General features: G+C 38.9%; 2 long non-coding RNA genes across 7 annotated transcripts in view; one reads left to right on the top strand and one right to left on the bottom strand.

Annotated features, from left to right (window-relative positions):
* Nucleotides 1–14714, bottom strand: part of LOC131839130 (uncharacterized) — a 167581-nt gene that overhangs the window by 17493 nt on the left and 135374 nt on the right. For all 3 annotated transcript variants that reach the window (XR_009356817.1, XR_009356822.1, XR_009356818.1), the window contains one exon: nt 8070–8202. This is a non-coding gene — a long non-coding RNA (uncharacterized LOC131839130). The remainder of the gene's footprint in view (nt 1–8069; nt 8203–14714) is intronic.
* The window catches only part of LOC131839129 (uncharacterized), a 173267-nt gene that overhangs the window by 24153 nt on the left and 134400 nt on the right, over nt 1–14714 (top strand). For all 4 annotated transcript variants that reach the window (XR_009356808.1, XR_009356807.1, XR_009356805.1 and 1 more), the window contains exon 2: nt 8366–8440. This is a non-coding gene — a long non-coding RNA (uncharacterized LOC131839129). The remainder of the gene's footprint in view (nt 1–8365; nt 8441–14714) is intronic.

The following is a 14714-nucleotide window of genomic DNA, read 5'->3' as shown; positions in this document are numbered from 1 at the left end:
AAGTCTTCCTGGAGGAAATGCTGTTTTCAGGGTAGCTTGAACAGTTAGTAAAGTTTAGAAGTGAAGCGGGGGGGCAGTGAGGTTGGATGTGAGGGACTGCTTAATTTTCTCTTCTAGAAAATAGAGATCACAATATTATCTATTTTACAGAATACTCAAAAATCGAATGAAGGAATGTATACAGAAAGGCTTTGTAAAATGTGATATCAATTTTAGCTGTTACTATTTCTAAGGAAGATGGACAAAACATCTGAAATTGTAAGAGTGATTTAGGCTTAGTGGTTACGGAGATGGAACATTTCTACCAAACATTCACTCAGGGAAAGGTACAGTTTGACAGGACCTTCCTCCCTCCCCACCCTCCCTTCCTTCCTTCCTTTATTTATCTTTAATCAAATAAAAATGGACATTAGCTTCTTCCAAGATTTGCTATGAGGCTTAACCTATTTTCTTCAAGTAATTAAGTGAGTAGGGATAAGTTCAAGAGTCCTATAATCCCAAGCTAGGTGATCTCTGAAGGTCAGACTAATTTGGCTTTATCTGAGGCAATGGCAGGCCAGGCTGTCTCCGTCAGCTCTAGGCATCAGCTGCACCATCTCCTGATGGCAATGCCTGCTGGACATGGTGAACAGTGAAAGGATGAAGGTGACGGAAAGAGCATAGCAGGTGTCATGTGAATGGCTACTAGACTTATTTGTCAGCATATGGGAAATAGTCATATGCTGACATATGGAAGAATGATTAGAGGCAAAAAGTAGGAAAACATGGGTTACACATAAAACAAAAATAAATCTTGGGACATTTCCACAAGTCTTCATTGCTATTTCAATCCTACTATTTTGTAAGCTTAGGCTACTTTTACTTTGAGATCCAGGATGAGATGTTTCAACTAATTCATCTCAAAATATTACCCATTTTAAGAAGTATTTTTTTTAAAGACCTCATTTAAAATTTGCTCAACTTTGACATTTTCTTTCCTGAGTTTACTGTAAAATTCAAGTCAAGTCACTTGCACAAATGCATCAATATTTTAAAAGCTACCAATCTTGCACATAAAAAAGAAAGCTCACAGTCTTCAATAATCTTTAATGTAACATGCATTCATTATATATGAGCCCTCAAAGGAGAAACTCACGTTGTTCAGAATCCTAAGTGCTACAGAACGGTGGCTTTGGTATAGTTAAATACTACACGTTTGCTTAGTAAAACCACCAACAAATGACTTTAGCACATTAACCCTGAAAGTCAGCACGACTCTTTTGTCTCTAATAATGAGGACTAAGCAAAAGAAGAGTATTTTCTCTGATGTGACATTCTTGTGGTCATAATTTTAACAAGATACTCTCCGTGAAATTTGACTCTGATGATGTTCCTCAGGCCTTAGAGAAGCTGACTCATTCTTTGTGGGTGAACTCAAATGTCACCTCTGCTGTGAACTAGTCCCTAACACCTCAAAAAAAAATGACTTGCTCCCATGGAACTTGGTACATGCCTCTGTTATGGCACCATTATCACCCAGTGTGCTAGCTATGCTTGTGTTTGTTTACCTACCCAGTGACCAATGAACTCCTTGGGTGTAGGATGGTTTTTGGCACAGGAGGCAATTAATAGATAATTGTGGAATTAAAGAAAGTATCTAACATCACTGATATGTTTGAGATATAGATACATTTGCGCACTTGTACCAACAAACAGAAAACAAAATGTTCAAGGGGCTATTGCCATCCAGACATAGAATTTTTTAAAAAGTATTTTAGGACGATGTCATCTTAAAATCTCCTTAACTGGAGAGATTCAAGAAAGGTCAACAATATTCTGAGATGAATGGCTGAATTAATGAATGAAAGAAGATTTTTCGTTAATGTGTGCTCAACTTCCACCCATGTTTAAAGCTAGAACCCAGGAGAAGCGAAGGGGTTGAGCTTGATATTTATTGAGTGACTTCTGTCTACTAGGTTCCACTGTTGGAGGTTACTGATACATGGTTCACTTTAGGTGTGACCACCCTATTGACTGAGTCTTATCAACTCCTTTTGTCAAATGGGAGGTTCAGCAATGTGAACACAGTCATTCCATCTGCTAAGTGGCTGAATCAGAATTTGAACCCAAATCTGAAAAGGATTCTTAGTATATGTCTCTATGTGTTTATAAAAGGGAAGATTTCAATAGTTATTAAGATAATCAGGTTAACACTTATCTTGTAGCCTACACTTTTCCCTCTTAAACAAATATCTAAGGAAAAGGTTTGGGGGAAGGGCTTGACGTGGGTCATTGGTGTGGGGGGGTAAGCAAGTGGACTCAGAGTCAGAAATCCGGGAGAGAGACTGCTCTGTCATGTTCTAGTTATTTAACTTCCTTGAGCCTCAGTTTCTTTAACTCAGTTTCTTTAACTAAAGAGTGGAAATGGTTGGAGGGGAATAATCATCATTTGTATATGACAGGATGTTTTAAGAATAAAATGGGAGAATGCACTAAGCAGCTAACCAAGTACCTGGTACTTGGCACTAGTGTTCAATACGTTTTTATCATAATTACCCAAATGCTCTATGCTTATTGCCCAATGTCAACAGATAGTTGCTCATCTCTCTATTGAATGTTGAGTAGATGCAATCTTAGAATAAATGGAAGAGGGGCGCCTGGGTGGCTCAGTGGGTTAAGCCACTGCCTTCGGCTCAGGTCATGATCTCAGGGTCCTGGGATCGAGTCCTGCATTGGGCTCTCTGCTCAGCAGGGAGCCTGCTTCCTCCTCTCTCTCTGCCTGCCTCTCTGCCTACTTGTGATCTCTCTCTGTCAAATAGATAAATAAAATCGTAAAAAAAAAAAAAAAGAATAAATGTAAGAGAAGCCCACTGAATGACCTTTCCCTTGTGACCTGTAGCCAAAGTGTGGGGGCTGGAATTATTTTAATTGGAGTTTGGTTCCTAGTTCTGCTTGGTTATCTTAGTAAGACAGGTCACTCTGTTTCTCTGAACACAGTTTTCTTACCTGCAGAATGGCAATCAAAACTACACCTATCTGGGTGCCTGGGTGGCTCAGTGGGTTGAGCCACTGCCTTCGGTTCAGGTCATGATCCCGGGGTCCTGGGATTGAGTCCCGCATCGGGCTCTCTGCTCGGCAGGGAGCCTGCTTCCTCCTCTCTCTCTGCCTGCCTCTCTGCCTACTTGTGATCTCTCTCTGTCAAATAAATAAATAAAATCTTTAAAACAAAAAACAAAAAACTACACCTATCTTACCAAACTCTTGCCAGGCTTATTTGCAAGTGCTAAGATAAGAAGCACATGAAAGGGCATCTAACCTGGTCTAAGAAGAGCCAGGAGAGTCTTCTTCAAGGGAGGGAAGTCCAAGTGGACACCTAACAAAGAAAAGAGCCTAGTAAATCATGATACACCTTTCTGCCAATAATAATCGCATTATCATTTTAGTAATGTAAGATCTTCCTTGGCTTATGACAGGCTTTCATCCCAATAAACCCATCATCAGCTGAAAATGTCTTAAGCCAAAAAGCATTTAATACATCTAACCTATTGCACATCACAGTTTAGTCTAGCCTGCCTTGAATGTGCTCAGAACACTTATGTTAGCCTATGGTTGGGAAAAGTCTTCTCACCCAAGGCCTATTTTATAAGAAAATGTTGACTGTCTCTTGTAATTTATGAAACACTGTCGTGAAACACGTAATGGTCGTACATGTACAGAAGGCTTGCAAACATACCAGTTGCTGACCCTCATGATGGAGTAGCTGGCTTGGGTGCTGCCTGCTATCATGAGACCGTGTTGCACCACATATCACTTGCCTAGGAAAACATTGAAATTCAAAATTTAAAGTATAATTCCTACTAAATACATATTGCTTTCACACCATTATAAAGTCAAAAAATCATAAGTTGACCAATGTCTATATAATTGATACCTAAATTTATTTCAGACTATGTTTCCTGTTCTACTGGTTTAGCTTTCTGACATAACCTTTGAATTTCATTAAGGTTTTAGGGGGAGGAATGCTGTGATTTTTCATCTATTTTAATTAATTAATTAATTAGTTGGTTTTTAGTGGATGACAATTATCTTCAAAATTTGGTCTATCATTTTCCTAAAGGCATTTCTGGAAGAACTCAGTATTTTGCAATGTCCTGAATCATTGGCTGTGTAATGTGAGAACTAAAAGAAATATAGACTGTGTAACTCTTGACCCAAAAGAAATATAGACTGTATAACTCTTTCTGGTTTTCATAATGAGTGGAATAAGTCCATGAACTGTGTGTATATGTGTGTGTGTGTGTGTGTGTGTGTATAAAAATGTGTATACATCTTGGATTTGATCCTGAGTTATTCCTTTGGTATAAATAGGACACTGAAAGTCACATTAACTTTTCCAGGTCATGAGGGTTTTCATTAGAATGCTGGACTATTAATAGTTACCTAGTGGTGGAGAGGAAATGATGTTCCATTCCTTCTCCTCCCCAGAGGGCTTAGCATACCAGAGATCAACAGTGATTTGCAAGTGTCTGGTTCATAGTGTGCTGGTATTGTCTGTAAAGTCAAATTTTGGATGAACATTTTTCAATGAAAAAAAAATCAACAAGGATGTCTTCATGAACATTCTGTTTCCTAAGGAAAATTATTCTACATGGAATTTACCTAGTGCACCGCATAAGAATTCTTAGCACAGAATATCCAGTACGGTGTAAAAATTTATTTCCCTCGAGTTGCTTAAATGTCATAGTGTTTGGTACAAATAAGGAAATAACTTGTGCAAATAATCTTGCCTACGTTTCTCTGCTCTGGTCTCATACATAAGAGTGCCATCTACATAGAAAAGGATAGCTTAGTTATTACCTAGTGAACACAAACAACAGAGGTTGCCACAAGAGATAATTCAGAAACCTTTATTTTGTTTTGTTATTCTGTAAAACAAGGTTATCTGCCCAAAGAATCTAGAAAATTACCTGTAATATTTCCAACTGATTTTGTCTGAATTATTTCTGTGAGACCCACTGAATAGGCCACATTGGGATGAAGTGGACTTGTTAGAATAATAAGATCTGTCACATGGCTAATATTATCAGGTTTTTACTAGACTATAAGCTGCTTGAGGGCACAGCCTGTATCATATTTCACTTTGGATCTCTCCTGGGTCTTGAAGGTAGTAGGCATTGTCTAACCAGTTATTGAATTGATTTAAATTCATTTTACTGTGAAAATCATTTCTGAGTCCCCCAAGAATCAGACAGTATTTGAAAAATATATTCCTCAATGCTCTTTTTAAATTACATCTGGTTTAGTTTCCCATTGGGATCTACATATGTATGGAAACATTAGTGTATTATTTGTGGAAATTCTGAATTTTGACAAGGAAAGCAGCATCAAAAATTGGGTAACATTTGGCAAATATGGGTAAAATTGATGCAGATGTGTCTGGCCTAGCAGAGTTTATATAAATTAAGAGTTTTTGAAAAAACAAAAACCAAAACAAACAAACCATTTTCATGGCTATAGTACATTATACATTTTGTCTTACTTTTCTATTTTGGCAGTGTTATTATATAAGCCTGAAAATCAGGTGAGGTGATGCTTGTGTGTTTGAGCATGTATGTATGTAAACAAGAGATAAATGAAATTTCATCTCAATAAGATGAGCCTGGCATAGAATGATGATAATGGCTATTCATTGAGAGTCCAACATGTATCAGGTCACCTTTATTTTTTTAAAAAAATTTAAAAAGATTTTATCAGTTGCTTTCTTATACACTAAGAATGAAAATATAGAAAGGGAAATTAGAGAATTGATTCCATTTACTCTAGCACTAAGAACCATAAGACACCTGGGAATAAACCTAACCAAAAAAGGTGAAGGATCTGTACTCTAGGAACTACAGAAAACTTATGAAAGAAATTGAAGAAGACACAAAAAGATGGAAGACCATTCCATACTCATGGGTTGGAAGATTAAACATTGTTAAAATGTCTAAACTGCCTAGAGCAATCTATACTTTCAATGCCATCCCATTCAAAATTCAACATTTTTCAAAGAGCTGGAACAAACAATCCTAAAATTTGTATGAAGCCAGAAAAGACTGCATTGCTAAGGAAATGTTGAAAAAGAAAAACAAAACTGGGGACATCATGTTGCCTGATTTCAAGTTTTACTACAAAGCTGTGATCACCAAGATAGCATGGTCCTGGCACAAAAACAGACACATAGACCAGTGGAGCAAAGTAGAGAGTCCAGAGATGAACCCTCAACTCTATGGTCAAATAATCTTCGACAAAGCAGGAAAAAATATCCAGTGAAAAAGAGACAGTCTCTTAAATAAATGGTGCTGGGAAAATTGTACAGCTATATGTAGAATAATGAAATTCTACCATTCTCTTACACCATACACAAAGATAAACTCAAAATGGATAAAAGACCTCAATGTGAGGCAGGAATCTATCAAAATCCTAGAGGAGAACATAGGCAGTAACCTCTTCAACACCGGCCACAGCAACTTCTTTCAAGACATGTCTCCAAAGGCAAAGGAAACAAAAGGGAAAATGAACTTTTGTGACTTCATCAAGATCAAAAGTTTCTGCACAGCAGAAGAAACAGTCAACAAAACAAAGAGGGAACCCACGGAGTGGGAGAAGATATTCGCAAATGACAAAGGGCTGATATCCAAGATGTATAAAGAACTCCTCAAACTCAACACTGCAAAAACAAGTAATAACATCAAAAAATGGGCAAAAGCCATGAAGAAACACTTCTCCAAAGAAGACATACAAATGGCTAAAAGACACATGAAAAAATATTCATCATCAGTATCCATCAGGGAGAACCAAATCAAAACCACATTGAAATACCACCTTACACCAGTCAGAATGGCCAAAATCAATGAGACAGTAAACAGCAAGTGTTGGAAAGGATGTGGAGAAAGGGGAACCCTCTTATACTGTTGGTGGGAATGCAAGTTGGTGCAGCCACTTTGGAAAACAGTGTGGAGATTCCTTAAGAAATTAAAAATAGAGCTTCTCCATGACCCAGCAAATGCACTACTAGGTATTTACCCCAAAGATACTGATGTAGTGAAGAGAAGGGCCATCTGTACTCCAATGTTCATAACAGCAATGGCCACAGTCGTCAAACTGGAAAGAACCAAGATGCCCTTCAACGGATGAATGGATAGAGAAGATATGGTCCATATATACAATGGAGTATTATTACGTCTCCATCAGAAAGGATGAATTCCCAACTTTTGTATCAACATGGACGGGACTGGAAGAGATTATGCTGAATGAAATAAGTCAAGCAGAAAGAATCAAGTATCATATGGTTTCACTTGCTTGTGGAGCATAAGGAATAACATGGAGGACACGGAGAGATGGAGAGGAGATGTGAGTTGCGGGAAATCGGAGGAGGAGACAAACCATGAGAGACTGGACTCTGAGAAACAAACTGAGTGTTTTGGAGGGGAGGGGGTAGGGGGATAGGTGAGCCTGGTGGTGGGTATTATGAAGGGCACATATCGCATGGAGCATTGGGTGTGGTGCTAAACAATGAATGCTGGAACACTGAAAAGAAATGAAATGGAATAAAATGGAAAAAATTTTCAAAAAAAGATTTTATTTATTTATTTGAGAGAGAGAGAGACAAAGATGGCAAGAGAGAGCACAAGCAGGGGGAGCAGCAGGCAGAGGGAGAAGGAAACTCCCCTCTGAGCATACAATCAGTGAGGGGGACAATCCAGGAGCCTGGGATCATGCCCTGAGCTGAAGGCAGACACTTAATCGACTGAGCCACCCAGGCGCCCAGTCACCTTTAAATACAATAATATATTAAATGTATAAAACAACCCTAGGAATTAACTGTTATTTCCATTTTAAGGTTAATAAACTGATGTTCAGATCTGTTTAATACCTTGCTCAAGCTCATACAGTAAGTGGCAGAGCTGAGATTCAAACCCGAAACTGACTAGGAAATTGGTCTTCTTCCCATGTATTGTGCTTAACAGAGGAGGCACCTACACATGGTGATTCTTAACAGTGTCAAAACATCTTTTTCTTTGGGAACAACCCTTGTCTGTAATTATTACCTGTAGAGTCTTTCTTTGAGGCTTACAGCTAGATTAAGGCTTTGTTGAAGGAGAGCAATAAAATAGTCCAATTGCAGCTTCTAGCACTGCCAACATTTCCTGGGAAGTCAGTAACTGGACAAAAGTGAGTCACCTTGAATAAAAGAAAAAGAGCGAAGTGAGAGGGCGTTTAATGCTTTGTCTCTTTTTAATACAACAAATTAAACAATTTGAATTCTGAATAGAAAGAAACAAGTGAGATATTATGTCATTTTTCAAACCATGTTGGATTAATATCCCAGCATTTTTCCCTTCAGGTGATGATGAACGAGCAGCCGCAACGCAGAGCTGCGGTGGAAGAGGCTGAGAACGAGCCTGCCTTTTATTGGCTGGTAAGGGGGCCTAGGTAATATTTTGATTGGGGAGGAGAAGGGTGATATTAGAGGAAATTAGCTGGTTTGTCCTCAATCTCCTTTCCTATGCATACAGGAACGATAATGTTAAAATGTTAAAACTGAAAATCAATTTATCTGTCTGACTTTTTTTTGTTCAAGTGCTGCGATGCTCGGCCACCAGGAAGCCCAGGTCTGCTGAGATGGGCAACTAAACACCTAAATCCTCTTGTTGTGATATGTGCTAGGGATAGCAGTGAAGCAAGGCACTGCTCTCATGTAGCTTATAAGACATAACAATTTCATATAATGGTATGCGAGGACTTTCATTTTTTTCAAAAGATTTTATTTATTTGAGAGAGAGAGAGAGAACACAGAGGGAGAGTAAGAGGGAGAAGCAGATGCCCTGCTGAGCAGAGAGCCCGATCTGGGCTCCATGCCAGGACCCTGGGATCTTGACCTGAGCTGAAGGCAGAGGCTTAACCCACTGTGTCACCCAGGCTCCCCACGTGAGGACTTTTAAAAATATCAGAGTCAAAGAAAATTCTGCAACTCAAAGGGAGAAAAATTGCCTCCAGAAGGCCCCGGGAACTAGCCTTAGGCTGGGAGTGTTCAGGGGAACTGTGGGAAGACAAGACAATAGAGAGAAAAACTAGGGCCCCAATGCACTTTCAGCTTCTTTTTTTTTTTTTTTTTTTAAAGACTTTATTTATTTATTTGACAGAGAGAGATTACAAGCAGGCAGAGAGGCAGGTAGAGAGAGAGGAGGAAGTAGGCTCCCTGCTGAGCAGAGAGCTCGTTGCGGGACTCGATCCCAGAGCCCTGAGATCACAACCTCAGCCAAAGGCAGCAGCTCAACCCACTGAGCCACCCAGGCGCCCTGTAGTTTCAGCTTCTTGAAGGTAATGGCATTGGTAGGAGATGGCTCTGCTTTCCCTGGGGCTACTCATATTGTGAAACAGGAGAGAATGCCCGGCCATTAACTCTCTGGAAACTGCTTGGTTTGATGCAAACTCTCTTTTGTTCATTGGTGACTTGAGGAAAGGGTCTATGAACTCTCGCAGCCAATCACATTCACTTTCTGTGAAGAGTCTTTTTTAATAATTAGAAAATATATATTTCATTTATTTATGTTATTGAGGTGAATGAAATTTACATGAAATTAGCCATTTCAAAGTGAAAATTTCAGCAGCATTTACTATATTCACCATGTTGTTCAACCGTCACTTCTGTTTAGTTCCATAATATTTTTGTCACCCCAAAAGGGAACTTCGTACCTATTAAGTAATTTTTGCTCATTCTCCCATTTCCCTGGCTCTGCTAACTACCAATCTTTGCTCAGCCTCTACTGTTCTTGTTATTTATTTATTTATAAAAAGATTTTATTTATTTATTTGACAGAGAGAGAGAGAGATCACAAGTAGGCAGAGAGGCAGGCAGAGAGAAGGGGGGGAAGCAGGCTCCCCACCAAGAAGAGAGCCTGATGTAGGGCTTGATCCCCAGACCCTGAGATCATGACCTGGGCCAAAGGCAGAGGCTTAACCCACTGAGCTACCCAGGCACCCCTGTTCTGGTTATTTATTATAAATGGAATCATGAGAAACTATGGACTCTGAAAAACAATCTGAGGGGTTTGAAGAGGCGGGGGGGGTGGGAGGTTGGGGTACCAGGTGGTGGGTATTATAGAGTGCATGGAGCACTGGGTGTGGTGAAAAAATAATGAATACTGTTATGCTGAAAAGAAATAAATTTAATTAAAAAAAATGGAATCATAATCTTTTGTGTCTGGCTTCTTTCATGTAGCATTACATTTTCCATGTTGGAGTATATATCAGTTCTTCATATCTTTTTATGGATGAATAATATTCTAGTATATGTGTATACCACATTTTATCATTATTGATTAATAGATATTGGGCTGTTTCAACCTTTTAGCTTTTGTAAATAGGGCTTCTATGAAATTGTATTGTCATAGTCCATTTGAACTGCTGAACAAAATACAGACTGGGTGGCTTATAAATATGGAAATTTATTGCTTTCAGTTGTGGAAGCTGAAAGTCTGGGATCAGGGTGTCAGCATGGTTGGGTGAAGGCCTTTTTCTGGCTCAAAGAATTCTTGTATCCTCACATGGTATAAGGGGCTAGGGGACTCTGTGGATCTCTTTTGTAACACTAATCCTATTCATGAGGGTCCCACCCTGATAACTTAATCATTTTCCAAAGGCCCCACCTGCTAACATCATAACACTGGGCATTAGGATTCCAACATGTGATTTTGGAGAGATACAAACATTCAGACCACACCATGTGTGTACCTGTGCTTGTTTGAACATCTGTTTCCAATCCTTTTGAGTATAGACCGAGGAGTAGAATTACTGGGTCATATGCTAATTCTATCTTTAACTTTTTCAGAAGCTAACAAACTATTTTTTACATGGGCTAAACGATTTTACACATCCACCAGGAATGAAAACAGTTCCAATTTCTCCACATCTTTGCCAACATTTGTTATTTTCCTTTTTTTTTTTTTTTTTTTAATTCTAGCCATCCCAATGGATACAAACTGGCACCTCATTGTGGTTTGATTTACACTTCCCTAATTAAAAGCCCTTTTTTCATGGGTTTGTAGGCTATCCACATATCTCCTTTGGAGAAATGAGAAATGTCTATTCTAGTCTTTTGCTCATGTTTTAATTGGGTTTTTTGTTGTTGTTGAGTTGGCCCCCTAAGTTTTGAGCCATGTAGTTCAGCTCCGTCCGATGTAAATCCAATCACCACAGCAGTCTTAACAGTGGGGCATGGGGAGGGGGAAGAGAAAGCAGACAGCGCAAGAGAGGTGGAACCTGGGATGTGGCTGAAAGGGTGTCATACAGCTTTACCGTCCTTCATAACTTAGATGTCACAGTTTGTTTTCCCTGATAGCTTTGACTTACCACTTTGATGGTACCGTTTTCTGAATCCATGACCTCAGCTTCATTCTCACCACCCTTGTGTAGCTCTGCCATAAAGAGCTACCATTTTTTAGTGTATGTCACGTACATTATCTTGCTTAACCTTTACAGCCATACCAGATCGACCTTATTATCCTAATTTTACAGATTAGAAGAATTGAATCTTGGGGAGATTGAGTAACTGTTTCAAGATCATAACTAGAAGGCTGGGGTATCTGGGTGGCTCAGTTGGATAAGCCTCTAACTCTTGGTTGTGGCTCAGGTCATGGTTTTGGGGGTTGTGGGATCAAGCTTCTTGTTGGGCTCTGTGCTCACCAGGGAGTCTGCCTGAGATTCCCTGTTTCCCTCTACCCCTCCCCTCTGCTCATGCACTTGATCTCTCTATAATAAATAAATAAATCTTTAAAAAAATCACAACTAGCAGGAGACTGAATGAGTAGGAACTTGATTCTCACAAATTCATACCCTTTTCCTCTTACTCCACAGATGGTTCCTCCCTTGCATGAATTATTGTCACAGTCTCCTTGCCTATCTCCTTTTTTTTTCAGTATTCCCTTCCTCATTCAGTCTTCCACACTGTTGACTTGATGATTTTTCTAAAATGTAAGGCTTTTCATGCCACAGCCTTGCTGAAGGTCTTTTAATGGTTTGTTATCCTACAATATCCTCGTCTTTCAAGTCATTGTGTTTTGCTGTCCTCATTTGCACTGCACCTTGTAGTCATGTCAAACTATTCTTAATTTCTGGAATGGGTCAACCTGTTTCATAACCTTGTGCTCAAAACACAGAGTTCCTGCTGCCTGGAATGCATTAAGGACTCCCCTCCACCACAGGATTACATTATGAACTTCTCCCTATGCCATAAAAATGCACAAACATTGGCAAATAATTAGGAGAAAGTGAGGAAGCTGTCATTATTTACATATCTCATCTTGACAGCCTGGAATATCCAAGAGAATCAACTAAAAAACTAATAAGACCACTTAGTAGTCAGATACAAGATTAAAAAAAAAATCAATCTCTCAATTACCAACAGTACAATTTAGAAAATGTAATGGAAAGAAGGTTCTCACTCACAGTAGCATCAAAAACTATAAAACGTTTTTGGTGGGAATGCAAACTTGTGCAGCCACTCTGGCAAACAGTATGGAGACTCCTCAAAAAGTTAAAAAAGGAAGCTATCCTATGACCTAGAAATGACACTACTAAGTATTTATGCAAAGGGTACAAAGATGCTGATTTAAAGGGGCACATGCACCCCAATGTTTATAGCAGCATTATCAACAATAGCCAAATTATGGAATAGAGCACAAATGTCCACTGGCTGATAAATGGATAAAGAAGATTATATATATATATATATTCCATATATATATATATATATTATATATATATATATATGGAATATTACTCAGCCATCAAAAAGAATGAAATCTTGCCATTTGCAACAACATGGATGGAATTAGAGTATATTATGCTAAGTGACATAAGTCATGATTTCACTCATGTGTGGAATTTAAGAAACAAAACAGATGAACATATGGGAGGGGGGAAAGGAGAGGGAAACAAATCATGAGACACTCTTAACAATAAGAGAACAAACTGAGGGTTGATGGAGGGAAGGGAGATGGGCTAGATGGGTGATGGATATTAGGGGGGGCACCTGTGATGAGCACTGGGTATTGTATGTAAATAATGAACCACTGAACTCTATTTCTGAAACCAATATTGAACTTTATGTCCACTAACTAGAATTAAAAGCAAACTATATAACATAATAAAGTAAAACTTAAGAAATGCAAACAAACTATAAAATACCTGAAGCAACAAATACTTTAAAAAATCTTTCTGGACTATTATTGAAGGATAGAAAAATAACACCTGAATATATAGTGCAGTCCATGCTTCTGCATAGTGTCACATGGTGAGGAGCCTGAGGTCTGACCACTGGAGTCCAATTCTTTCCTAGGTCATCTCAGAACATTTGCTTCACTCCTCTAAGGTGTGGCTTTCCCTTCCTTCCTTCCTTTCTCTTTCATTCTTCCTTCCTCCCTCCCTTCCTTCCTCTCTTTTTTAGATTTATTTATTTATTTGTGAGAGAGAGCATGAGTGGGAGGGGCAGGGAGAGAGAGAGAGAATCTCACGTGGACGCTAAGCTGAGTGCAGAGCTCAAGGCGGGGCTGATCCCCTGACCTGTAGATGATAACCAGAGGCAAAGCCAAGAGTCAGACGCTCAACTGATTGCACCATCCAGGTGCCCCTAAGGCGTGGCTTTCTTGTTTGTAAAATGAGAGCAATAATATTCGTTAACTCCTGTGTCAAGGATGAGAGTTGAAAAAATGAGCTGACTAAATAAAATGAGCTGTTTAGAGCACTCTACCCAGTGCCAGGCACGTAGTAAGTAATTAATAAATCACCTATTACACTAAAGATGTCAATTATCCTTAAGATAATCTATGCATTTAATGCAATTCCCATTGAGCATTTGTTTTGGTTGTGATTTGTAATTTTACTGAGAGCTTTACAGGTATTGGGTTTTTTGTTTGTTTGTTTGTTTTTTTTAACTTTCTGTTTTTGGAGTCATGTGTCTTCTGAGCTGTTGTGGATGTCTCCCAGCAGAAGTATTTTGCTTTTGGTTTTGCCTTTGCTTTTGCTGCATATGACCCCATATATTTGTGTCTCTTGCTCTCTCTCATCCTATCTCCCTTTTTTCCTTTCTCCTTTCTTCTGCTCTTTTCTTCCTGCCTCGAGGTCACAAAGATACTCTTTTTGTGTTAAATCCTAGAGGTTTTATTGTTTCTCTTTCACACTTAGATCTATAATTCACCTGGAAATCATGCCAGTATTGTACTGTCTTAATGTTAAGCCTTGATACCTGGTAGAGTAAGTCTTTCTGTCTTGTTCACTCTGTTTTTGCTCAAGTCCTCTGCACAACTCAGTACTCATCTTCTATCCCTGCCTGAATGGGAACCACAGGCCTTAGACACCTATGCCTCTAATGGAGACTGAGAACCCCATTCCCCATTCTGGCTTTGCTTTTCCTCCATGTTTCTGACACTTGTGGGTTTTCCTCTCCCTCTTTTGAGCTGAGTTATGTACTTAAAACATTATTTTGATCAGAGTTGGTTGAGAATTTCTATTGTTTAGAGTGGGAGACAGAGGCTTTGGTGCTGGCTTAGAATTCCATATTCCTGGAAGCCTCTGGCAATACTACCTGGAATCTTGAAAAAGGTCTTGAAATAAAAAATGAGGTAGATATAAATACAGAAATTATGGAAAGATGGTTAAGTCATATGATTAAATGAAAAATTGCACAACAATAG

The sequence above is a fragment of the Mustela lutreola genome, chromosome 8 (assembly GCF_030435805.1).
Source record: "Mustela lutreola isolate mMusLut2 chromosome 8, mMusLut2.pri, whole genome shotgun sequence".
NCBI lineage: Eukaryota > Metazoa > Chordata > Mammalia > Carnivora > Mustelidae > Mustela > Mustela lutreola.
This window is presented reverse-complemented; position numbering and strand designations above follow the sequence as displayed.